The 27181-nt window shown below is 33.4% G+C and overlaps 1 protein-coding gene across 7 annotated transcripts in view; it reads left to right on the top strand.

Moving 5' to 3' along the window:
- LOC132708420 (homeobox protein prospero) overlaps positions 1-27181 on the top strand; it is a 125175-nt gene that overhangs the window by 16545 nt on the left and 81449 nt on the right. For all 7 annotated transcript variants that reach the window (XM_060680755.1, XM_060680758.1, XM_060680759.1 and 4 more), the window contains exon 2: positions 313-362. The gene's annotated coding sequence lies outside the window, so the exon portion shown is untranslated. The remainder of the gene's footprint in view (positions 1-312; positions 363-27181) is intronic.

A 27181-nucleotide genomic window follows, 5' to 3' on the forward strand; every position in this document is an offset into this window, starting at 1 on the left:
ATTTTTAAAAACAATTTCGCAACGCCCTGTGATATTTTTATTTCCAGCGGAAAGTATCGGATTCACCATACAAATCTCTCGTCGCATACCGTATATCTTCCACATGGCTATCATTCGACCTCAGACGTCAACTTTTTTTATCAAATAATTATCGAACTGCTAAGTGGCTGTTATTTCTGGCCGAATCGTGAAACCTAATAAGTGGGAGTGGGCAAGATGTTCTGAATAATAATACACTACGCCCCTTAAAACCATACATCTGATTGCGCGGTTATTTTCCTAATGTAATTTTTTTTTCATTTTGGGTTTCAGAAAACATACCAATGGACTTTGACCAAACTGCAAGAATGTTGAAATAACAGGTGAGTAACTTTCAAAATTCTTTTTGTTTTTCAAAAAAACTCCCAAGCAACCATGAAGACGGCTGTTTATTAAAAAAGAAACTACCGCAAAAAATATGGAATGATACATATCTTTAAATTTAATAATAAGCAATATAAATATAATGTAGATGTCATATAATCAATCAGTAGTTAGCAATTCAAGTCTTATTAACAAGATATTGGTTGTTGGACAGGGAAGGTACATACTTCTAATTTATCCATATTTTGGAAACTAGTTAAACAATATAATAAAATTATGCACATGATTTAACAAAAATATTATCCACAATCTAAAGCCAATTTCTAAAATTTGTGTTGACGAGTAGTGGAGATGTAATTGTACTTTTTTTTTAATTGAATGTAGAATATATATCATAATGTCTATTTTTTTTATTAGCTCCTCTAAAAAATCGGATAGTGTCAAATTTGTTGTTGTAAGGCTCTTTTGTCAGCCGAATTGTGTTCGAATATCGGAATGAAATTTTACATCCTTTCTTAATTTTAAAGAATTGGAAATAATTTGATAGACGAATCCAAAAACCATGACCATTACAACGACACAATGGCCTAAATCCCAATTTCTGATTTTAATTTTTTATCATTCCCGTTTTTAAATTTGTAGAAACAAAATTTTGAAATGTCCAAAAATTCATGAAAATTTATGTTATTGTAAAATGTTTAACCTAAATGCAAAACTTTGAAATTCGCCACTCGTTAGCCTACAACGTCTATCTATGGCGTCAAAATAACCTAAAATGTTAGTAATCAGTTTGCATAACATTCCCAAAATTGACACTCCTAATGGTGGAAAAAATAAAGAAGACAGTGAGACTTACTTTATATACGCACTGTTGATAATTCTATTTTTGCCCTATGTTCACAATTTCTATTATTGCTATTTTGTACTGATTTCCATATTGAAAGTCAAAATTAAAACTTTTTGTATTGGAGAGAAGAAAATGTAATAAACATTGCTCGATTGTGTCCACGCCGTGTTATTTTTAACAATTTTTAAGTGGGCAACGCCGATAACAAGAGCGACAAGAAAAGAAGTTACAGACAAGATAAAAACCAACAACGAAAGGAAACGGAAGTTTTATCGCTCTAATTTTTAATTAAACGAACATGTTTCTTACAAAGCCTTATCGTTTCTTTGCAGCGTTTCGTTACCACACACATCTAGGTTCTGTTGATTTACCAGATGGAATTAAAAACAAAACGACAATTATATTACTAGAAACAGAGGTCGTACGATAGATACTTGAGTTCCGTATTCCCAATACATCGTTATTGCTAAACACCGTTTCACCGTAACTTCGATCTTCAATCGACAAATAATTACAGTCGAAAGAAACCATTGAAAACCTCGAGCACTCATTCCTGCGGCGTCGTAAGTCCTATTCACCTGTTATTCTCATTGGCCGCGGTCTTCGCGTGACAATGGGCGGAGCCCGATCAAGACGCTGATAGCCTCGGCAATATCCCTAAGTTACTTCTTTTGTTAAACCTCCGGGCAATGCGGTTTTATCGGCTCTAAGCATCTGTCCGTAATGTACCGCGGCTCTATTATGGATTGAAACGTCAATAATCGGTCGCTATGAGGAATTTGGAATAATTACAAATAATGTCAAATATCAATTCCACGAAATGGAATAGAGGAGCAACATAAAAGACAGAATTTAATTTGCGGTAATACTTATTAACTAGGTGCTTAGTGTGAATATATCAATATAACAACAATTAAAAATTGAAAAATGTCGATTTATAAGTATGTAACTCAAAAAACTAATTCCAATTAACCATTTAGCATAAACGTTTATTATTCAACTTGTCAAGTAAAACCAACGTTTCTTGAAAAAAAAACGGAGTCCGCGGTCCAGATAAGTTTGTCGCTTTTTAATAAGTGTGAAATTTTTGCGCACTAAGAATTCTTGACAATGAACATTAGCCTCGCCTCCAGTTCTCTAGCTATCAGTATAGTACAGACATGAAGATTTTTTGAACAAAGATCTGTTTTTCAGTGCATTGACATTGGAGTCTCTGTATGTCTGATGATGCCTGTGTGGACGAAGCTGGTGTAATATTTTGAAAATGATAAGTTTTTAGACTTTGACTTGGGAGTGTTTTTGACTCTTTAGAGTTTTGTGAAACCGGTTCTCTTCGAGTATGGACTATAACATTGTTTCAGTTTTGCTTGCGATATGGGTCGTAAGTCACGGTGGATATCTTTTTCAAATTCCCATAGTACAATTAATTCAATCTTTTGAATTTTAGTAATATAGGGTATGACAAAGTAAATTTTTAATGCAGTGGGAACCTAAAAAAATCACACAGATAATTTTGTTGTTGGATGAAATAAAATATCACACGACATATATTTAGAAAAAAAAAGTAATAAAGCATGAGATAAAAACCTGAGATTCCAAAGTAACCTATAAGCTCTTGTAATGTTCAACAATCAGAATGCCAGCTTACAGTTCATCAATTTAGCTGCCATATTGATTGTTGGATTATAAAAGTCTTAGAGTCCGCAGTTCAACTATTTGAGAGAATAGAGTTCCGGATTATGAATTGATTATTTTAATAATTTAAATTTGGAGACTCCGTCAACACAGCTCTTAATTTTAGAAAATAGGAAACTTTGTCAGAATTCACGGCGAAAAATTCAGATTCATTTGCTTAAAATTCATATCAAGACGGAATTATCAAAAAAAGGTTTTATGTTACTCAACGTCCCCACCGCTATAATATGCCTCGTTTTGAAGTCGTTTTCAAAAAATTAACAAGTCGGGAATGCGTTTTACCTTTAAAGAAAAAAAATCAAATAAAATAGATTGTTTAAAATTTTAAAAAATCCAAAAAACAAATATTTAATATTACTTTTAAAATTTTACTTGAATTGTAACACATTTGATTAGAGATATTTTCTATAGCCATAGAAAAATGGCTTAAACAAGAAGTAGCTTGTCGTTTTCTATTTTCAAGCTATACTAAAAATTTCAGTTTATTATTAATGCGATAATTATCGATATTGTTTGTTTTTCAAATTACAAAAATGATATTTACAAATCCTCTAAGCACTTTGTGGTTTTACTTTTCTTTTCTAAAATCAATGTTGATAACCAGACCATTGGTATAAATTTCATCTTGACATCAAATTTATGGACCGTCAATAAAGTGGTAAGTCATCGTTAACTTTCGATTTGGATAGTTTAAGAATTTCCTAACTCGAACAAAGGTGTAAACAAGATATATTAGGACAGTCTTGTTGACACTATTAATACAACTGGCTTGTGAACAATTTCGTCGGCTTGCGGCAGCAATTAATCCCGAGACTTTTGAATAATGCGCCCAAAGGCGCGGGAAAACGATCATTAGCCTGAAAGCTCCCACATAAACAGGGATCGTAAGGAAACGACAAAGGTTGTGAACTTGGCTTTGAGCATCCGCATCTCGGAGCTATCAGTTCCTTAAGTTATTGAGAAAGTTTACTTCAATAGTTGCTCTTTATTATTGCAAGTTTGAGTAGACAGGGAGAAATTTTAACTGCCACAAACGCAAGTCAATTCCACCATGATTGTGGTGCAGTCAAAGGTTAAAAAAAAACAATATTCCGAATAAATAACAACACGTTAATAAAAATCAAAGACGAAAAGAACATAGTCGAAACACAAAAATCAATGGATGTAAATACCATGTTCATTAATCCAATTCCAATAAATTAATAACTAATGTCTGTCTGATCTCTTTTCAGAGTTCTGTGTACAAGAAAAAAATTGATTTTAAAATTTTCATGTGTGACAGGCAGGCAACATATAAATTTCTTTTTTCTATATGAAATTGTTAACAGATTAAACAGAAATAACAGGTTAGTTGGTAACAAATCTAATCTACAAACGGTACGCAAAGTGGGATAATTTTGCATAACCTCCAAAACTAAAAATAAAATCATAATTTCGGAAAATTTTTGATCGAATCGTACCCCTCGAAAATAGTGCAAGTGGTGACGATTGGTCAGACATCGAGAGAGGTTATTAAAGTGAACGCGTAACTGTTATGACCGCTATCAGTTTTAAACTTATATTGCTAATGTATGATGTAGCGTTATAAAAAACGTATTAGGTGCCGAAGAACTCAACTCAAAAATAATTTCCCTTTTTACAAGTCTTTCAAAAATATATAACCGAATAAATCTTAATATACAGTGACAAAAATCCCAATTTCTATAAGTCGCATTCAAAATTTTGCAGTACATATTAATTCTCATTTTTACGGTATACTTGCAGTCAAATTCCAGTGCACAAATTTTGCTAATAGTCCCTTTATTACCTATCTTATTTATGCAAATCAGATTAAGATGTTCTATTAAACATATATACAGTATACAAGGTGCTTTTTTATTTATACTTACTTGCCTACTAAACCTACATTTTGTTTTTATTTTTAGTTATGTTGATATTTTTAAAAGACGTCTATATGTAAAGTCGAATATTTCAGCGACTTATTTGGTCAACTATAAAGTGAGAGATAATGTGAAGTCCCAAACTACAAGTTCACAAAAGAATCGTTTACAACTCAAGGTCACCTCCGCTGACCAACCACCGATATCAATTTCTCAAAATTAGCCGCCGTTGTGTTTAACCACGCTTATTGAAAACCGACAATACACATTGGAAAACAACAATTATCGAACAATATCGCGAAACCCGATATCTTGCCAAATGTCCGTTGCGCATTTTTTGTTTTCCTCGCAAACTCCTTCGATGGGCAGATGCAGATTCGCCTTCGCAAGGTGTCGTTCTTGAAAAGAACCGAAAAGGCGAATATCGAGTTGCAAATACGTCGATCAATCAGCCGTGAGACAGCGATGTTTTTAATTCGCTCTATTAGAAAACATTTAAAGATGTTCCGTTCTTTTCGACAATGAAGATAATTTGGCCTTATTCGATCACGCCACAAAACGTGGGGGCCTCCGCTATTCCAGGTGAAATGTCAAAATGTATGATAATTGCAGATTGATGCCTTTTTTGTTCATTCTTCAGTTATGTGACCTTATTTGGAAACGCGATAATGCTATTTGATATTCTTATGCGATCAACGTCAATAGAAAACTTCAAAGGGCACGTGTTTTTCAAGCATTTATGGCGGGAATGAAGCTCCATTCACGGCGCTGTTTGCGAGGAACAAGTGTTCCATTAAAATGAGTAATGAATAAATAAATCTTTTTTTTTATTAACAAGTGCAAAGTTATCAAAAATACTACTACTACTACTACTACAAGAATAGGGCATATTTCTAGTGCGGTGCTGCTATAATCTTGATTCATTTCAATTACAAATTACATCTACAAAATTATACTATTACAATTACAAAACTATATGTATTTTAGAAACTACTATTACAACTAATTTGTTTCCGTACATTTAGAGGACTGTGTGGGTCTTCGTCCTACTCGATGGAAAGTAAAATGGATCGTTATGAGATTACGTTCTTTATTCCCTACGTAAACAGTATTTTGGAAGAGTCTAATTCTGTGAAGTTTGCCGACGATCTAAAAGATGATAAACAACTAACCAAAATAACTTATTGATACGTGTCATGCGAAAATAGAACGTGTACTAAGATTTGCTTCTGAGAGTCTTCTTCCGTAAGGGAAGGTGTGTTTAAATGCACAGCCTGTGATTCTTATTTTCGAACTTTTTTAAAAACCTCCACCAGTTCCTCAATCTTCTGGACTGGACTGCCTACTGACTCTATGGGACAAACAGCTTTAATCTACTGCTTGCTGAAATAAAAAAAAAACAAGAAATTTCTAGGATTTTTGAAATCGAACGAGAAATCTAAACTTACATAAGCAAGACAATTTTTAATTCTCTTCACCGAAATGCAGAGACTACTTTAAATTAACCCTAGAATTTCGCGTAAAAATGTTGTAAGTACTTCGTTTCTTTATTCAGAACCAAAGCAAATTGAAATCATAAATCACAGAGAACAGTACCACAGTGGGAACACTGATATTACGAGAGGAAGCCAATTTAGAAACATTTGCCCAACACCAATCATATTAAATTTAGCTATAAAAAACTTATGGTTACCGCAGTCAAATATGTATATGATTTTTCTATGGAATATGAATTTTACTTAACTAACCAAAATATGATGAATCTTCAAATTATGTACTTTTATAGCATATTAGCTTTTGACATTTTTCAATTTTCTATTCTGTTAACTAGTTGAGTTAGCTGTTACTTGCGACTTCTTACTAAAATGAGCTTTTTGTTGTAGAAATTATATTTTGGATCATTAAGAAGCGAGTTAAGGAACCAACATTAATTTTTCTTTGATCAATGAATTAAAATACGTAGATATCTGATTCAAATTGTATATTTCTTTCTGTAAAATGATCAATTTTAAAAAAATACTGAACCCCATTTTCGGAAAATAGGGATTGGATGTCGCAAAAAGATTCTCATCAAAACAAACACCGTTTAACATTTTTTAAACACTCCCGTAAAAATAGGAGCGTCTGACAATGAAAAACCGAACCATTCCAAGCGACACAACTCAATGGCGTTTTTTTCCGGAGAATAGAATATAAATCTACGGCAAAATCGCATTAGGAAATTAATCTCACTTTAGAGATGCAAATTTCCTGTTGTATGCTGGACAGGAAACACGCTACGATGGAGACATTATTGTCGGTAACTAGAACTTCAAAAATTGTTTTCATTTATACGTTGTAAACTGACAGAAAAGCAGCGGCGATTAATCCAATCATCACCATCCTTTTTTGCGATAATAATACGGATGACTTACGTTTAAAGCAAATTATACTTGGTCAACATCAGATGTAATTTGAATTTTTTTTGTTACCGAGAGATTGCTTCAGGGTGATATAAAAGTACATTCAAAATTAAGGATGTTTGTTTTGCATATGCAACAAACAATGCTTGATATGGGTGTCCTATAATGACCGTGAATCTGGTGAAATCCATTTCAATTAGTGTTGCAAGTAGCCGAGAAGTAGACGGTTATTATGCATTTTATATTTTCGTTAATAAAGGCGTTAAGAGTATAAGATACAAATTACCCCGTTTATATTTTCTTTTTTTTATATAACCAAAAAACTTAATTATCGTTATGAGTCTACGAATATTCTGCAGAATGTCCTATTAAGTAGTAGTAAAGAGAAATTTTGCAAATTTGGTATATAGTCATAATATAGAAAACACAAAACTCTATTAGTCAAATTAGTTAGTTTTTAATTAGAAAAAAAATGCCCCACCTTTTTGTAGTCTATTTGAAGTTTTATGTAATTAATTTTTATTATGGAATGTTTTGTTGGAGTTTTATTGATGTTTTGGTGTATCAGTTGAGGGTCTTCTGAAGTTCTATTTCGGTTTCATCATGTTTTGTTTGTTTTATTGTCAATATTATTCTCACCATAACAAAATCAAAGTGCTTTTTTTATTGCAAAGTTATGACAATAATAAACCAATTTCTTTTATTGAAGTTTTAGAAGCCTACTTTAAATGCCTTACGAATTTACATTTCGATCTTATACTGTTTTGCTGATCTTATTGTGCACAATATAGAAAAACATTATAGGGTACAAAAACATGGTGCAAACGAATTAGTCTAACAAACGAAAATTTTTATCTTGGCTTTATTATTTAATTAATTGAAAATTTTATTGAAAAATAAATTCCAGTAAAATTTTGAGATTGTTTTTACAAATAACTGCCAACTAACTTAAAGTAGGCTACGACAACATTTTAGTTATGAAATAAAAATACTTTCGCGAAACCCATTAGGTTCGTCATCCGGAAGTCAATCACAATCGCATTTTTTTTCTATGGGCGCTATTGTAACTTAGTTAAATCTCTGCCTTTAACACCGTAAATCCTGAATATCTAGTGCTCCTTGGACCGTGCCGCGAACGGATATCCTTACGTCGACACTACCCATATCCTACCATGGTTATAATGTACCGACCGGACATAATACCTACTTTGATTTACAACGCTCGCATTATACCGTAAAGCCCAATTTGTATAATTATTAGACAATGACATCGAGGGTTTATCGCCTTTGGAATCTTATTGTCAAATATACTCAGCGACTCCATGGCAATAATCGTATAATCTACTTTTCGAGTTTATGAGACTCAAAATAAAGAAACGGTCTTACCTCAGGGATTCGAAGTTGCTGAACTAAGAGGGCACAAATGTGCCTTTCTTGACATAGTTATTTTTGAAAGATCTTTTGGTAAAACAGCGGTAATACTATGATGAATTTCGAAGAATTCAGAAGGAATTCTACGAAATCGTACAGTGATTTTAGACAATTTCAAATGAATTCCAGAGGAATCCCAAGGAATAATACAAAGGGAATTACCGTGTTACATGCCCAGCTAGAGCAACAATTTTGATTTTTTTCTAATTATAAAGGATTTTTCTAATTGAATGCGAATACTTAAGAAGGTGATTTTTTGATCCATTTTAGGAAGAATACTTTATATTAGGGTTTATTCTGATTGTTTAACTTTTGAGATACCGGGCGTTAAATTTCGAACAATAAGTAAATTTTAGAAATACTTATACAACCAATCTAAGTTTTGAATTAAATCTGATAATCCTTGTATTATGAGCAGTCCGACGTACTGAAAAAATTTGCAACCCAAAGGGCAAGGTCGTTCAAATGTCTAGGATATATGATGTCCCCTAAAACATATGTTCTGGATGACGTAAAATGTAGTTACTCCCTACGTTTCTAAACATGATGATATGATTTTTTAGTATATTAAGTACATAAAACCGAATTTTGATTTATTTAGTTTGCTGAAACCACTTCCGGTGTATGACTAGTTGAAATTTTTTTATAAGATGATAAATCTTGTCTATTTCTACGAAAAAAATTTCGTATGATTTATTTGCTATTTGTCATGATCGACAGCAGAATGGTCAATTAATTTTGACGACCATTTTTCAAGGAGATATCGTGTCATACATTTTAACGTCACGTATGTTCCGAATATCGTAACAGAATTTCCATTTTTGAGCTGTATACAAAATTTTGAATGAAAATCCCTTATAACAATAACAATTGCTATCGTATGCCCGTATTTTGGTAACAGAAAAGCATTTAAATATTTAATTATAATAGAAACAATGGAAATTTGGAAAGTCGATCATTGTGATATTTTATACATAGTACATGTTATGGGAAAAAGTTCTACTCAAGAATAAATCAATATCGTACCCTAATATTCATCAAACGATAATCTTCGCTGAAAAAACTTTTTACACACCGACATTTCTGCAGCAATTGCGGCTCGGTTTGAATATTTTGTTTAAAGTACCTCTTCAGCACGGTCCTATTGTTCCTGTTATGTGTTCACATATCCATAATGCTCTTTTCTGTCGTGTGCGACCGAAGCGCCCTTAGAGGATACGTCGGCTAAACTGGTAACTACATTAGTCCGGGCGCAGACTATAACATCTCAATACAGTTTGGTCACAAATTATAAGTTTAGTTAAAGTAACACTATATCTGCCGTATTAAATAACTCGCAACAAATCTCTGCGCCACACTATAGAAGTCACTATAATATGATATTTTTTTTACAATAAGTCGCACGGGTACAGATTGGCAAAAATGAAACTAACCATTTTTCTAACTACATCCTGATAAGGATATGGACATGCTTTTCTTATTTTAGGTTTTTATATGCTACCTTATATGTGTTAATAAAGTTACATTTTTTTAAATGTATTTGACTTGAAAAACGCCAGAAAGTGGTGTTAATCACCATCAAAGTTTACCTCACAGAGTGAAAGATCAAATTCAATATCGCGCATGTCGAATGTTTTGAATTAACGACCTTCATTATGGCTTCTTGGGTTGGTGTAAACCCCAGATCGTTGTCCTATTGACGAAAAATGTTTGTTCCTTTGTATGTAACCACTAACCCGCGCTCGGATTAAAACGAATACCTCGCAAAAGCTGGCAACTAGTGGAGTGCTCGTCAGCGATAATAGCCACAAGTAGCTCACACATGCTTTTATGTCCTTTTTGATGTTGAATGTGTAGTTTTCTAGAAAATTTGTCTTGTTTACCTGCTTTACCGCTGTTTTGGCAAATATTTCCCTCTTTGGTGGATTTTCGGAATAAAGTCGAATATTACTGATCCCGCTGCTTCATTGTTAAGGTTTTTGAGTCAATAAATTATACAACGAGTTAACATACAGTACATGTTGACTCCTATTTTAATATTAATAAAAGCGAGCAACTGGTGTATGTTGGCAGTCTCCAATCGAAGCAAATACGCATTCTTGCTACTTTCCGAAAAAGATTATAAATGAAATTTTCAGACAGTATTGTCAAATTTTCTTTTAAACTTCAGAAATTACGTTATGCATTTTGGGCTATTTTAAAAACGTATGCTCTGTTGGTTAATCATTATTGCGTTGTAAAACTTAGTGGTCTCAGCGGTATTCCATAGGCGTAGTACTGTATCTCTAATAATTATTGTATAGTTGACCTCCTGTGCCTGATGGACATCAGAATTAGAATTTCTTTTTAAGACAGTTGTTGGCAAAATTCGTTCTCGAAAATGGCTAGGATGCGAGAATTTGCTGCTGAGGAATTATTTTTAAGAAACTGGTTCTTTTAAAAATGAGAGAATTGTTACTCTGAATGTGTGCAAGCTCGTCGTCACCAAAAAGGTGTTCGAATATGACTGGGGTTGGGCAGTCAACAATATACCGACCAAGTACCAAGTACAGGAAGAAAAGAAACTGTAATAATTTGAATTTTCGTTACCAAAAAACTCTAAATAAAAAATCACTTTTAATAGAGACAGAATAAGAACACCACCTTTAAGATGAGGAACGTTACAACCTTGTGATTGAAATCGGAGAAGGTATGTGGTATGCTGATAACATGGTAGAACAGAGCCCTTTATTATTTCTCTGGATTCCAGGGACTTTAGTTCATCTTACTACTCGGAATAAAGTTGATTTTTTTAACTAATAATATTTATTACAATTTATTGATTAGACGGGTTTTGATGGCTCTAGAAATCTGGCGCTCTTTCCAGATCTCCCAACAGTTACCTTGCCGTGTTGCACCTACGTTCCACTTCTTCTTCTGATGTGCCTGTATTTGTCAATATTGATCCCAGGTATACGTATGACTTAACGACTTCAAAGCTGTCAATGTGACTTACATTTGAATGATTGTTATGTTGCCTATCGACTATCATGATTTTGTTTTTTTTTTTGTGTATTTAGTTCCAGACTGAGCTGATTGCTTTCGTAGTCTACCCTATTTTCTAAATTGATTAAGTCTTCTTGACTGCTAGCACGTAGTGCTGCAAAGTTTATTTATTTTTTGGCCATTTATTGAAATGTTTCCTTGCTATGTTTCTAGCTACATCCTCATGATGTATTCACCGTATATATTAAATAGTCTGACTCCTTGTTCAAGGGAAAATTCCTTTGAAGCTGAATCCAGCACTCCAACTGATCCTGTAGTGTGCTGATATAACTGGATGATAAATTAAATTACAAGCACTTCCCTTAAGATTTTCTACAGGTGATGCCATCTGACTTTAACGAAATCTTTTTTATAGTCTACGAAACAAATATAAAGAGCGATGATGAATTCCCTTGCTTTCTCTATGATTTGGCGAATATTCAGAAGATGTGACTCTGCCTCTGCCCATGGTGAAACCTTATTCTGTTGGAATTTCTCTTTCTAGAAAAGCTTTTATTTATAATTTGCAACATTAAATTGTACGATATTTGCTGCACTTATGTATGTATGTATGTAGGTGGGGAGTGACAATGCTGGAGTGGGTGGTCGGGCCATATTTTATTACAGGGCAGATGAAATATTTTTAATCCAGTTTCTTTAACAGCTTTTATTGTTTCTACTGTCATTAGGTCTGAATATATTGCTTTATGGTATTTTAATTTGTTTATGACCAATTAGACTGCACTTTTAGGGATGTCCGGTTCTTGGATATATTTTTCACTATCCTTGTATGATTTTTCGCAATATGATCTCCTCACCTTAATAATGTCTTCTTTTTTTGTTCTTAGAGTTCCACTTTGATCTTCGATTTCCCAATTTCTGACTTTAGAGTCCCTGGTCAGTGTCCCTCGATTTCTTTGCTTATATGAGAGTAAAATTGTTTGTCTCTTTTTGCGCCTTGCTTTTTTTTTGTATGTATGCCTTTCCGGTGGAATGTCTCGTTCGATAACCAGTGTTTCCGTTTTATTGCTTGATTTTCTTTTCCTGACCATTTTGCAGTTGTGCATTTTTTAAAAGTTTTCCATATTTCTTGGGCTGTTGTATTTTCTGTTGAGGTAGTCATGAAAGCCTGGGTTCCTTGGAGAATTTATTTGCTGTTTCTTTTTATTAATCTTATTGGTGTTATGTGATTGAAGGATGTCTTGAGTTTGAGTTTTATTTTGGCGAATAGGAGCTGATGATCTGATCCACATATTGCCCCTGGTAATGTACGTGCTGTTTGAATGGAGCATTTACAGCGGGTGTTAGTCAATATGTAGTCTATTGCATTCAGTGTTTTGCCTTCAGAACTTCTCCAAGTATGCGAATGTGTTGTTTAAACCTAGTGTCCATTATGGAATAGCTGTTATTGATCGCAAATTCGTTCGTTCGTTCCTCTCTCCCAAGCTGTGTTTTCCAATAATATTTTTCAGATCATCATTCATCTTGTTGTTCCCAAATTTTGCGTTGAAGTCGCCATAAATTAATGTCAGTTCTTTATTTGGTAATATTCCTGGTGAATAACTTTTAAACTATCAAAGAGAGTCTGTTAAATGGGATACGAGTTCTATATTTAAATGCATAATGTGCTGAAGGTACTATTTACTTCATTCATGGGAAGTGTGGATAGTTCCTTGGGCTCAATGAATTAAGCTTCTAGTACTCTTAATCGGCTGCGTCCTAGGAGTACGCAGCTCGTTAAGAGATGAACTGAAGTTTCCTCCTCTTCTAAACAAAGGCTGCGTGTGGCAATCGTCGCCCACCCCCATAATATGCCTTTTTAGATGCCAGGATCCTGTTACGATATCCACCAGCATTTGTAGTCGCGCGCGACTGAGACTGAGAGCCCGCTTTCTATCCTGAGGAACATCCCGCAATTACAATCCTCGACTGCAGTGCCTATAAAGTCTCCCAGTGCAGAGCGCGAGTCATTGATTCAACTCTGCTCTATTCGAACGGAAAACTCCATTCATGCAGCACCATTATGACTCTCAGCTTCTTTACTCTCCCTAGAGCAGCGCTGATGATGTATCTCTCAGTGGAGCACCACCATATCAAGGCAGCGCAGTGGTCATCCACAGAGATGGGCACACTTTCCGGCTTCTTTCGTTGACGTGGACCGTCCAGGAGAGCACTGTCCGAACTGATTTTAACGTCACCCCCTGTAGAATATTCCAACGAATTGCGCCTTAATTCCTTTTGTTTGTGAAAAGAATTAGCTCCATTTTTGTCGGACTTACTGACAACTCTTTTTGTTCATATCATTCGCTAGTTCCATCAAGAGCCCTCTGCATAAGCTCCGTAACAGGCCTTTGATAACAATACGCTTAGACCTGTGTATAGTAGCTGTTTAGGTTCGTCAGAAGATCGTCCACAAGAAGCGACCAGATGACAGGAGAAAGACTGTGGACAGTCACTTTGGCCTCTCTTAGGGTCACCTTCAAGCGGCGGGCGCTGAGCATAGATCATATTAATCTAACGACAACCAAATCTACGGCCCATCGCGCCATTGCATCGCTTAACACATCCAAGGAAGAGTTATCAAACGTTCCCTCTACGCCTAAAAAGGCCGTTGGTGCTGTTTCCGTGGATTCCTCTACTAAACAGGCTTGTTGATTATGGTGGAGCGACCTTTGTACAAGAGCAGATAGATAGAGATAGTCTTTAACAAAAATTAGGGGCGACTGATAGGCCGGAAAAGTTCTTCGGCTGGTCATAATGCACACGTCCAGCCTTTGGACAGGGCAGTGGTGTGTATTCCAAGACCAAAGACGAACGTGTAATTTGGTACAGCGAACCTATTATAATATTTCCTGCCTCCTGAAAGTTACCGCCAGGTCCTGTGGATTTGAATGGGTCAAACATATTGATTGCTCATTGTTTTTCATGAGTTACGATGGTTGAAGGCAGCATCTTTGTTAGCGTTCAGACTACCGGGAAATTTTCCATGTCACCACAGAATTTTTTTCAACACGCCTTTTTTTATTTATATATATATATATATATATATATATATATATATATATATATATATATATATATATATATATATATATATATATATATATATATATATATATGTATATATATATATATATATATATATATATATATATATATATATATATATATATATATATATATATATATATATATATATATATATTTTATTGTATATTTTATTTATATTTTAAGGAAAACCAAATTCCTCGATTTTCCTTTCTAGCACATTTATTTCAAGCTTTACAAACAAAACACTAATTCTGTGTATAGGGTGCGCCAATTTTGAACTACCAACATTGAAATTTCAAATAACCTTTAATTAAAATTAAGCTAATTTTAGTACAATGGACATGAAGTGTTAATTATGTAATTAGTTCCATTTTGAATTTCCAGTAAGAGCTTAAAATTGGGGCACAGTGTAGATAAGACAAATGTATACGAATAAACTCGTTTTTAATACTATTCTACTATAACTTTTTTTTGTAATATTGTAAAATACTAAAGTCAAAGAATTTGTTTTTTCTAATATATCTGTTAATCCACCTCTGATGGTCTAATTTTGGAAGCTTCCCATTAAAAAAGTGGCAACCGGCAAATCTAGTAGCTAAATGTATTGAAACCATTCCGTTCCTAATATGCACGTAACTGCTACTATGCGTGTAACTTTTTTTTACAATCGTCGTCCCCGTCCACAACTAATTAAAAGTAAAATGGCGAGCTTGACTTACGCATGAATGGGAAATCTTAAAGTTGTTTCTTCAGTAATTAAACGGTGTCCAAGTTAGAATAAATTACTTTATAAGTTGGAAATTGTTGAGTACCGTGTCCATTCAGTTAAATTAATCAGACCGATACAATTAGAAACTTCCCCAAAGTTATTCGCCTTTTAAATTGGTTTTGATTGCCTTGAAGATGGCAGATGGTTTCCGGCAGCTTTAGATTAAACGCGCGACAGAAGTGAGGTAAGGTGTGTGTCCACGAGTTTGTGTATTTTGACTTATCGGTCATTATTGTAATAAAATTATAGCTTTTATTGCATAATTTTGAATGCGAAGTGTTAGTTCTTTGGAAATTTCACTGCAAAATTCGGATTATTTTGGATTCTCTTCTGGAGTCTCGCGCCCCCTAGATTTATGCTAAACTTAAGTTGAAATATAATTTTTTAAAAGCCATTGTTTACAGTTTTTTAGAGTTAAGAGTAGAAAAGCTGTATTCCTATTTATGGGACCTGATGTCTTACTTGCCTTTAAATCCTATTAACGGCGTCCTTGATGAACTTTTATTTGTTTTTTTTTTTGCCTTGTAAGGCACCCCGTGAAATTTATCTTAACATTACCATTATTTTAGTTCAGTATATAATTTTATAATGCATTTAGCATTTTAAGTTAAATTAAATTAAATTAAAAAATCAGGTAAATTAGCATTATGTTAAATTTTCAGTGAAGTCGTTATAGCTCAACCTAAACCTTCTTTTTTTAATATTTTTAATGACGTAAGAAAGTCTAGTCATTAAATATTAATAAAAAAAAATAAATATTAAAAATTCAAAAGACCCCCGCGCAACTATGTAGATTTACAGTTGGATGACTTCATGACTTGATCGCTTGAATGGAAATACCTAAGACGCTTATCACGGCTTTACCGCGCTAGACCAGCATAAGAAAACAAATAGTGTACAGCTTCTTTTCCATAACTAATATGGAAATTAAGTAATTCAAATTATTCCTTTTCTTCGTCTTTTAAATATAATTTGGATCAAGTCTTTTTTTTTCTAACCTGTTATTTGTTTATAGTAAGTGGATCCAACCACTTAATCCTCTCAATGCAAGCTTATTTCTCATAAAGTGACAGATCCCATAACCAGACAATTTATTGCTTTTTACACGCTTATAGAAGGTACTCCTAAGAATTTTTTTTGTTTTTGTTTAGTGTTTTGTTATTATTTTTTTGTTTCCTTTTAACGTTAACATCCCCTCTTTGACACACAGAAAAATTTAACGACAATTGGTTCCCAAATTTTTACGTTAATTTTCGCTGGATATAATTTCATTTTCACCAACGTTTACATTTCTAATTTAATGTTCGAATTAAATCATATACCTTGTTTTTGGTAAGCTACTTATTAATAAAGTCAAGTTATCAACTCCATGACTATGACTCTTTTCTGCAAAACTTTTTCCCCCCTGTCAACCAACTAAATATATCTGTAAATATGTAATAAGTGTAATAGTAAATATTATTATTACTATCTAATATGCAAAGTTTATGGGGTGTGTAAAGAAATATTATGCAAAAGCGATCAGGAAGCACTAGACGGACGGAAATTAAATTAATACACAGTCCTTCTTTTTTAAAATGCAAGGAAATGGTTATGGAGCTTTTCGTGAAAATTATCGTACTCGCGTATTGTGATTGCTCAGCACAATATGCCGTTATTGCTGCTTTCGGGTCTGCGGAACTTAATTGCTTGACTAGGCCACGGTCCTTCATACTCCAAATGTTGAACGTACGACAGTGACTTTCAATTTCTAATTCGCCAATTTCCTCCACCTAACGGTAATTCTGGGACGTCACCCGCAACAACCGATAAGAAGCGCAACATGTGCCACAACATTTACACACCAGCATAGAAGAGCATCAGCGTATGTATACGCCGCGGTGTCATATGCTTCTAGCAGTTCAAATAAAAACTATATCCCCGAGACGGACATCTGGCTGAATATACTCGCGATATATAGGGCCTCTAATAGGCCGTTGTTTACGGACCGTGGCTGCCGCCAGGTGGTAAATTTTCTTTCAAGGGAGGGTGCGCTCTGGGCAGATGTACGTTATCCCTTACGCGGTTATACCCCCTTTACCTTGCAAGTTTCGCCAAATGCAGATAAAAATGCACATGCTACAAGTTTGATTTCTTATCGGACGTTGTTCATCACACCACTGTGTGATTCCAGTCAGACACTCTTGTCTTTGTGACTTACTAAATCGGATATATTAATTAAACTATACTTTCTATTTTAAAGTGCGGTGCGTTAACAAAGTCTGCATTGCAATGATGGTTTGCAACCTTAGAAGGTGGAACATAAAGAGGAGAGGTCAAATACATTTGAAGTTAACTCAAGAAATCAAGCAGAAATTAAAAAAATATGGTTAACAGTAAAGTAAAGAGTTTGTTTTGGCACGAGTGGAGTACGAGTCACTGAAGAATTTATAATGTCTTGCATACTGTACACTTTCTACGGGCATTAATAGAGTGACCTCTGTCGCGACCGTCATCCGATCGCTCTCGAACCCATGATGAATATACTAGAAATATCCGAAGTAACTAGCGACCGTGGGAAATGAAGCTGATGACTCAAGGTGCGCTTAAACGTGCATTACTGAGCATTCTAGAGTAGCGAGTAGAAAAAAGCAACTAATAGTTGTGGGCAAATATCGAGTGTTTTAAAAAGATTCATTACTGGTATACCTGTATAAAAGCTACCAATATAAATTGGAGAGTTATATATGAACAGCTCACATACACAGATGCAGAACGTGCTAAACTAGTTTATTTATTATCTAAGAAATCTTTCTTCATGTAGAATGAACCAGATGGCAATAACCCCTTTAACATCTGTTCATATCCACCTACAGTTACGATTTACGTCTGCTTATTTTTAACATTAATTTGCTTCAAAATGTTCGTTTGTCCACTTTTTTTTTGCCCTTTTTAAATTTTGTCGCATTTTCCGATCTTTTGCTTTTGCTTTTTACCTGTTTTAAATTAAATAATTAGTACTGATGGTTTTCAAATTTCCTTTTTAAAAATTTTGAATTTAAATATTTCGTTAATGTACAAAATATAAAAGTTTTAATACGCCTATCAAATAATCAATTAATTGATTAATCCATTTCCAAAAATATCTTTTTTCGTCGCTGTATTTACGTTTCTTCAATTTTATCACATTTTGAAAACTTAAATAACCAAAACTTCGTCACATTTTTTTTTAACAAAAAAGTAATTGGACTATACCTTTTATTTACAAGTTAGCTACGAGTGTTAAACCATAATAAAACAATTGTATCAGCAATGTGTAACAGCAAATCCGACGTTATATTCTCTATGCGTATTATATTAGTCTCTCTCCGCTCTATGATCTTTGTTTTAATTTATTTATGCATGAAAATGCTTAAAATGACCCGTAAAAGATTTTTTAAATGTTATTAAAAATAAAAGAGAAATATATAAGTGAAAGCAAACTTCAAATTGATGAAACCTACTAGTTGCGCACAGCCCAATAAATTTAAACACCTAAATAAATAAATTTAATTTTTATTTGTGCGCCACTATAAGCATAAATTTCAATGATTTCATTAAAAATAGAAGTAAACAAGCTGCCGTACCTAAATGTCTAAGTATAAACTTGTAAAGTCTAACATAAATACACAAGAATCCATATTCGTGGTTTACTAAATCTCGGTCGATCAACCAAACAAGATTTTGTATGAAAGCTAAATAAAGTGGACCAGATACCTAATTAATGAAGCTAATGATTCACCTTCTAATGAAAACAATTGCTCTATCATTGTCAGTTTACAAGAAAGCCAAATATTAGTTGCAATGCCAGAATATACCTAGGGAATTGTCTCCAGTTTGGAGAATTAGTCATGTCGACCACTGTAGTAATGCAATCGTATGACATAAACAACCAAAAATTTCACATATATAGTTAGTTTTGGTGAGTTTTAGTCTATCTAACAGATTTACAATTGAAAATTGAAGCGATAAGGTTTCTTAAGATGGCCGACACAGAAAATACATGGAAAATCGCCACCATTTTCTCTTACCAAAAATATACATGCTGGTATCAAGTTCATTAAAAAAACAATAAATGTAAAAAAAATCTTTAGTACAAAATAATAAAAAATAACTACGGGAGGCGGTGTTCCCAAGCAGCCATCCATCCAAATGTACCAGACTTTGCTTAACATCAGAGATCGGATGGGATATTTTTTGTTTCAATTGCATATTTCCCTATCTTATTTACAGATCTAGCTTATAATGTTAAGATATTATGAACATGAATATATAAATTGCGTATTGTTTGCCGGTGCACACGCTTTAGGCATGTCATAACTCCATAACTGGCAACTTTTGAGATAGTTCGTTAATACAAATTGGGAACAGGAACGTATCCAAACCACTTGGCTGTGGCACCTACTCCCATTCACCATGCACAACACTTGGAATGAAACAGCCTAAACCCAAAGAGGCATATAATGACAAAGATATGACGTGATCCAAACTGAAGTAGCACTCTCGGAGACTATAGTCCTCCTCGGGCCAAAGGGAATCCGGAACCTTGGCAGTGGAACCGTTAATAAGTCGGGCCCTCGCGAGAGAGTTCGTCGGGGTAACCCAAAAGGACCCGGAGACGCCGTCGGGAGATCCGGGAAGAGTTTTCTTTTCTGCATGAGCGTTCGAGTTCCATGGAAACCTCTAGCAGGGAGATATGGTTTGGAACGCGAAGAGCACCGCAGTTGCCGCGGTGTCCGGATCTTCCCCTCGGACCTTGAAAATCCGAGAGAGGGCCACGTAGAGGCGTCGGGCCAGTTCGTACCCATATCAGCTTTGCATCAATATATCACTATTTAAATTATCGAATGCCTTTGAGATATCCAAAACAACTGCTGTCTCACCATATTTTCGTTTCACAAGCAGTGCTGTGACTTAGTTAAATGTCTAAAGACAAAATTATTAGATACGAAAATCTCCAATGGACCACCTTGTGTGGATATGGACCCGTCTACATGAGTTATTACTACATATATATAAATAAGAAATGCACAATAAATAGAATCCTGATCTAGGGATCCAAAATTAAATTGAACCACCATGTATACCTTCTAAACCCACATCTATCAACAAAATCTTATAATAGGCATAATCTAAAAAAATACCTCAAAAACGTACTTAACTACTTACTTACTTAATTGATTGACTTGGTTAGTTTATTGGATAACAAGAACTCATATTCACAACATCATAGATACCACACGCTGACGTAAAAAATAAAAAAATATGTCGATGAAGCACAGGTTTAAAATTAAAAATCAGTAATTCTCATTAATATCCCTTTCATATGTACCATTCATGTAAGTCAGGCTTATAAAAATTATAGTACTTTCATTATTTAATTCAATTAAAGCTATCTCAATCAAGTTCGACGTTTGAAGAACTAAACATGTTGAGATGTCATATAAGAAATTTGAGAAATCATTAGACTTAGATATCGCCACAACCGCCATAGTACTGCCGCGCCGACATAATAGAGCAGGACCTGCGGGAAGAGGGGGCAGGCAAGCAGCAGGGACTCACACATAAGAAAACAGCGGAAGCGTTCCTGCGGAAATGCGCGGCGGTCGTCGGAAGTAGCTAAGTAGCGACTACAATAAGCGGATCCGGTGGCGTGCGAGACCGTAAACCACCGATATTATTCCTGCTAGACATGGGAAAATTCACTAAATCGACGCCCAAACACCTATACGACCCGAGGTCGTGTCACGCTAGATGCATCCGTCGATACTTATCGCAACTAACGGCTTACGTAACGATTCCCGACAATTTTATTCGCGCGCCATCCATCCCTAATATTTGCCGTTTTCAGTGCATAACTGAGCTACAATAATTTTTAACAAAATTGCAACAATGTCCGCCCACCTAAGGTTATCTGGTTAGTTTGTTGTTGTTGCAAAAAATCCTAAATGTAACAATAAACTACTTCGCACTAAATCTGATCCAATATTTGTTTGCAAGTAAGAAGGACGCAGAGCCCTATCTTCAAAATAAATTGCAATGATTTAGTGTGAAAAAACGGCCAAGCAAAAATATTGCAAATTATTTTTAAAGTTCTAAAATGCCTGCCAGGTGGCGTAATGTTATTCTTGCATTTTAAATTCAGTTTTTTGAGAAATAATCTTATATTACAGATAGCTAAAATGAACACCTTTGTAAAGCTTGACTTGACTTTTGGGAATAATTTCAGGATACCTGAAACTAAATCCTAATTTTCCTTCTCTCTGTAAAATATGTTCACTTATTGTTAAAACAAAAACACTTATTGTTAAAACATAAAAATTATATTTAAAAGGCCCATCTGTCTACATGAAAATCGTAACCTTCATTGATGTAACTAACGAAGTAAATAAACCTATTACTTATTATTAATTGAAATTGTTTTGACATAAAACTGACAGAAATATATACATTTATTTTGTGACTTGTACATTCTGATAAATGTGATTTTCTTTACTCACCTCTGGAAACTAAGAGTAGTATTGTTTTTCTTTTGGCTTATGACATACATAATTTTGCAGACAGATTCTAAAGGTCCAGATTATTTGAACAAACCTAATATGACTGTTAACTACCATCGAATATCGAACGTTCGCGTATCGATTACGTGCATAGAGACACAAACATGGTAATTAACATAATAATCAATGACTATTAAAATCGTTGTTTAAATTTTGATAATTAATTCGTTAAATGGTTTAAGTGTGTTCCGGATTAATTTCAACAACAAAGTACCGAGGCGAATAATGTAATGATTTACACGCATTAAGTGGTTAACAATGCGAACGCAAATGGTAAATGGGTTGAAGAATTGATACAGACCTATGTGCCCATTTACGACACCTATATATTGGCAAATTACAATTCGTGCCATCTTCATTAATTCCGTGGCTTTGGTGACGTAGTTTTTTGTGTAACCGCAAATTAACAAGATATTATCGTTACGATTAGATGTGTTTTTCTAAAGTTTGCTAGCACATACAAAAGCTCTAATAAACAGGAACCATGATTGCTTAATTTTCTCCATGTTATGAATTAACAATGGTAACCAACTGAAGAAGAAAAAAAAATCACTTCAAAATCGCTAACAACTGCTGACATTATGGAGAGCAAAAAAATCTAAATAATCTATGCTGTTAATTAACATTTAGTTTCATAATACCATACCAACCAAGTAGTGACTTTTGCTGTAACTTTAAGTTACAAATTCTTATTCGCGAACGTCTTTTATTTACAAAAGTATATTTGCTGTCTGAAGAATATTCATGCAAATATTTAATTGCCTACTCAAATTCGTAATTGCAACAAGAATTGTTGAAATCTAATATATTTCAACACATTTGTAATGTCGTACAAAAACTAGCATTTCTTAATTGAAGTTTTGACACTCTGTATCTTCGAAGTCCTTTGGAGTAAGGTAAGTCGAGTCATGGTCAATATTGGACCCATTGCTGTTTATTTCTTTCTTTAAAGATATTCTTGATACTCTCTCTTGTTATTGAAAATACGTTGTCTTTAAATCCACAAAAATATAAGCGAAACTTCGTCGAGTTGTAAAATTAAAAAAAAAAACGCTAAGGATTCGATCAAAATTTAATATGACTTTGCTTCATTGGTGCGCTTTAATAAATCAATAAGACGCTATATGATTCTATAATATCTTCTTGAAATTTACATGTGCATGATAAATTTTATTATTTATTCTTATTAAAACAAAAATATTGTCTGCATTTGAATTGAAAAGAAATCCATTGAAATTCAAAAATGTTATTTTGAAATGTAAATGTTATGTTATAGATTTAAAACGAAGAAGCCATTATTATAAATCGTAAGGGAATTCCTTTTTTTTCTGATAACGCTTACAATAGAAAGTTCTATTTTTAGTTGTTTTTTTGAGGTTAGTATTTCCTGTTTACAACGCAGTACTATCCATGTTAGGAAGTCTTATAGAAGTAAAAACTGACCGCCCTTAAAATGTAAACGTTCCGGTTTGATTAGTATAGCAACCTTATTATAATAAGAGAACGGAAAAGAGACCCTTTTGTAATTAGCGAGTAATAATTTGTTTTAAACATAATTCCGTTATGCGATGCAACGCAAATACGCAATACATTAAATATAGGTAAAAAGAAAATCGTTGAAGTGAAACTAATAATTTATAAACAAATCAATATCACAAACGTATATTAAACGGTATATTTTGATTAGTTAAAAAGTAGGAAAAAGTTGATATATTTCAAAGCGATTTCTTGCGCATTTTAAAACGCATCATATTTGTGTACCCTATATAAAAGATATCAGTAAAAATAATCAAATACTAGGTTTTTATTTCGCAATTCTTGCGATTTCAACTCATTTCAGAGCTTAAAAATGTTATAGGATAAACTATGTAACATCTATCCGTGTCCTACTATGGCGCTGATATTCAGGGATTAAAAAAAATTCAAGGAAAATTCTTGAAATTGATTATTAAAACTTATTTAGTCAAATTAATATTCTCTGGCAAAGGCCTGCAAACATATTACAATAAAATGTGTAGAACAAACATACACAAAATTTCAACTCATACACATAAGTTAAACTGTTTAACTAAATAAATAAATGTATCAAAAAATAATAAGAAATAAAAGCACTTTTTTAAATTTCTACCTAATAAAGCGGAGAATTAAATTTCTAAAATGGAAACTTTCTGAATAGAAACATATTCAGCGAAGAAAGGTAACAAAAAATAACTTCAATTTGTAGGAAACTAAGCAAACATTGTCGAAAATTTAATTAAATGTAAAAAAATACTTAAAAAAATATGTGCCAAAAATACAAATATGCTATAAATAAAAACAATAATGCAGTATAACTAATGCGTAAACACATTATTTCAAAACCCCAAACCTCGGTCTAACAATCCGAGAACATTGATTGGCGGTCCCTTTAAACCAACTGTTGCTCATATCTTAGACAGGTTTCTTACTTCCAACTTTCCCCTTTAAGAAAGAGCTCAACAGGTGGTAACTTGGTGATTTCTTAACTTCCTTAAGAACGCTACAGCAACCCAAATGATGATTCGAGTATTTCCCCCTTGTTATTGTGAAATCGCTTAGTCTTTTCGTTTCGAGAATACTTTTACCCTTATTTCTCGATCCGAAAAATAATTGAATTGAAAGATGTTCGTTGCGCTTATGACAATGTGTTCGGAATTGTTGAAATTCTATTTAATTTAGATGTTTCATATATTTCTTTTTGTTTACTCCATTCAGTTTTCGTTAGTTTCCAAAAGTAAAGTTGTGTGTGTGTGTGTGTGTGTGTGTGTGTGTGTGTGTGTGTGTGTGTGTGTGTGTGTGTCTTTAAAAGTTTGGATGTCCCATAATTGAAAACCACAATCATAGTAAATAGAACCCACAGTTTTATTACATTTGTCATATTTATCTCTTTTTATTAATTCCAATTTTCTCAATACTTTATTATCATATTTATATTTAAATTGAGACTTTTTAATCGTTTTGTTTTTGTTTCTGGAAATTTGAAAATATTTTTATTATAAATTGAATATTATATTAACAGACGGAATTAATATTAATACTTGTCTCTTTAAATGCCCTTGGGCATTTTATTAAGGTTTTTCCAATAATAGAATCTTTAATTTAATGTTGTTGTCTGTCACTATTACTGTTGAAATAGCGTTCAAATCGGTCACCTAGGGCACTCGCGATAAGTTTTTAATTTTCTCGCAATATATTTTACATCATGGATTTTAAAAGGGACTAAATAATTGTCGAAAGAGCTCCAAACAATTTTTGGTATAATCCGTTTTGACATATTTCCAATAAAAATCAATCCATATATATTAAAAATGGTATCAAAATTCATACACTTCTGTTGGAATTCCCATTAAGATAGTTTTAACCTTTCAAATTTTGTTGTTAATGTCATTTCAATTCAGTCTAATAATCATATCAGAAAAGTCACTACTACCTTCGGTTCAGTGTTTTCCTTTTTGCGATAATCATTTCGCGTGACTGAAAAATATATTTGTTTCTCGTTTTCTTTATAAATTAGTTTGTTTGTCACCACGCGACGAATATATCTAGTTTTTTATTTCAAACTGCGAGGTTTAGTTAAAAAAAATGCCCTAATTACATGCAAAGGAAATACAACTTTCCCAATCCTCCAATCGCAATCGCAATGCCTGCAGTGCCACTTTAAAAGGTAATAAATAAATGGCGCTTCTTTTGCTATTTGCTTTCGAAAATTAAATTGTGGCACAAACTGGTTTAGGTTATTTTAGGTAGGTTATTTTGTTTTACAGTTATAGTTCCTGAATTTTCTCTCTCTCTTTTATGTTTAATATAGTAACGAAGCACTTTGGCGAAAAAAGTATCAAACCAGATGTTAATGCCAGCCGTTCGTTCTTAAATCTGACTGAGCCACTGTGAATTAAACCCGTTTTGTGAACTAACCAACCAACACTAACCAAATAATAATTAATCAAAGGTAAATCTGTCTGTCTGTCGTTAGTCAAAATTATAGTGATTACAGTTATATAGGTATTTAATCAACTCTTTTCTGGAATTCTCTTGCGTCGGCTGTCGATCAATCGAACGTGCTGACGTTTCGGCAATCATCCCGTTGGGTTCTTCAGAGGTTAAGAAAAAATGAAGTTTGGATAAGCCAACAGGATGATTGGCGAAAGAAAGATCAGCAAGTTCGATTCATCGACAGCCGACGCAGGAGGAATCGAAAGATTTGTCAATAGTTTGTCAAGGTTCACTTCTACAACATTACATCTGTAGGTGGTCCAGAACTTTTTATTTCGAACTATTTCAAATTTCACTTTTTTTTTAATACGTTTTTTTAATGACCGCAAACATAACAAAATACTATTTCGTAGAAGCTTGCAAATTCGTTTGAAGGAGATTTTAAGGCGAAATAAATCGCAAATATGCATTAAGAAAACCAAAATTATAAAATTGCTGAAAACACAGGTAGATTCCACAGCTTCAAAAAACAAAACACCTCCTTTTAAATGAGCGAACCCAGAAAAAATTTTGGGAGGCCAAATAACCTAATAACATTTTAATTTATCAGTCATACTAAATTATACGTGTTTTTAATATTGAATTATTTATTGCAGCAAATTTTGGTCATAAAATGAATATTAAAAGAACAATATTTATAAAAAAATAAGGGTTACGTCATTTACTTTGTTAGTAAACCTACGATTTTAAGCATTAACCAGTTATCACCAGGGTGCCTGTTCAATATAAAAATAAGGTTTTTGTTGTAAATTTTATTAAAATAAACTATAGATCCAAAAAAAAAATCATTAAAATTGATTTTGGTTGCAAGAGCTTTTGTAATTTGTAAAGTACAATCTAGACCCTTGATTTGTTTCTGAAACTGAAAGCTTACTTTTGTATAACTGAGTGGGTGCAATTTTTTTTTGAGTGTCCAAGCTGGGTCTTTTTTGGTAAAGTTAACATATTCATCCTTGTTCTCAAATGTTTGAAAACCTGTTCATGAAAATTACAACTCTTCCAAAGTTTTTAAAGCTTAGCTGCTTTCCAGAATCAGTTTCTTTGAAGGGAAAAAATACATTTTCTTATTTAGTACCTATTGTTGACTAAATCATGCGGCTTATGGTATTTAGCTTCGCGTAACCCAGGTT

The sequence above is a fragment of the Cylas formicarius genome, unplaced genomic scaffold (genome assembly GCF_029955315.1).
Source record: "Cylas formicarius isolate icCylForm1 unplaced genomic scaffold, icCylForm1.1 PGA_scaffold_10__41_contigs__length_53128322, whole genome shotgun sequence".
In the NCBI taxonomy this organism is placed as follows: domain Eukaryota; kingdom Metazoa; phylum Arthropoda; class Insecta; order Coleoptera; family Brentidae; genus Cylas; species Cylas formicarius.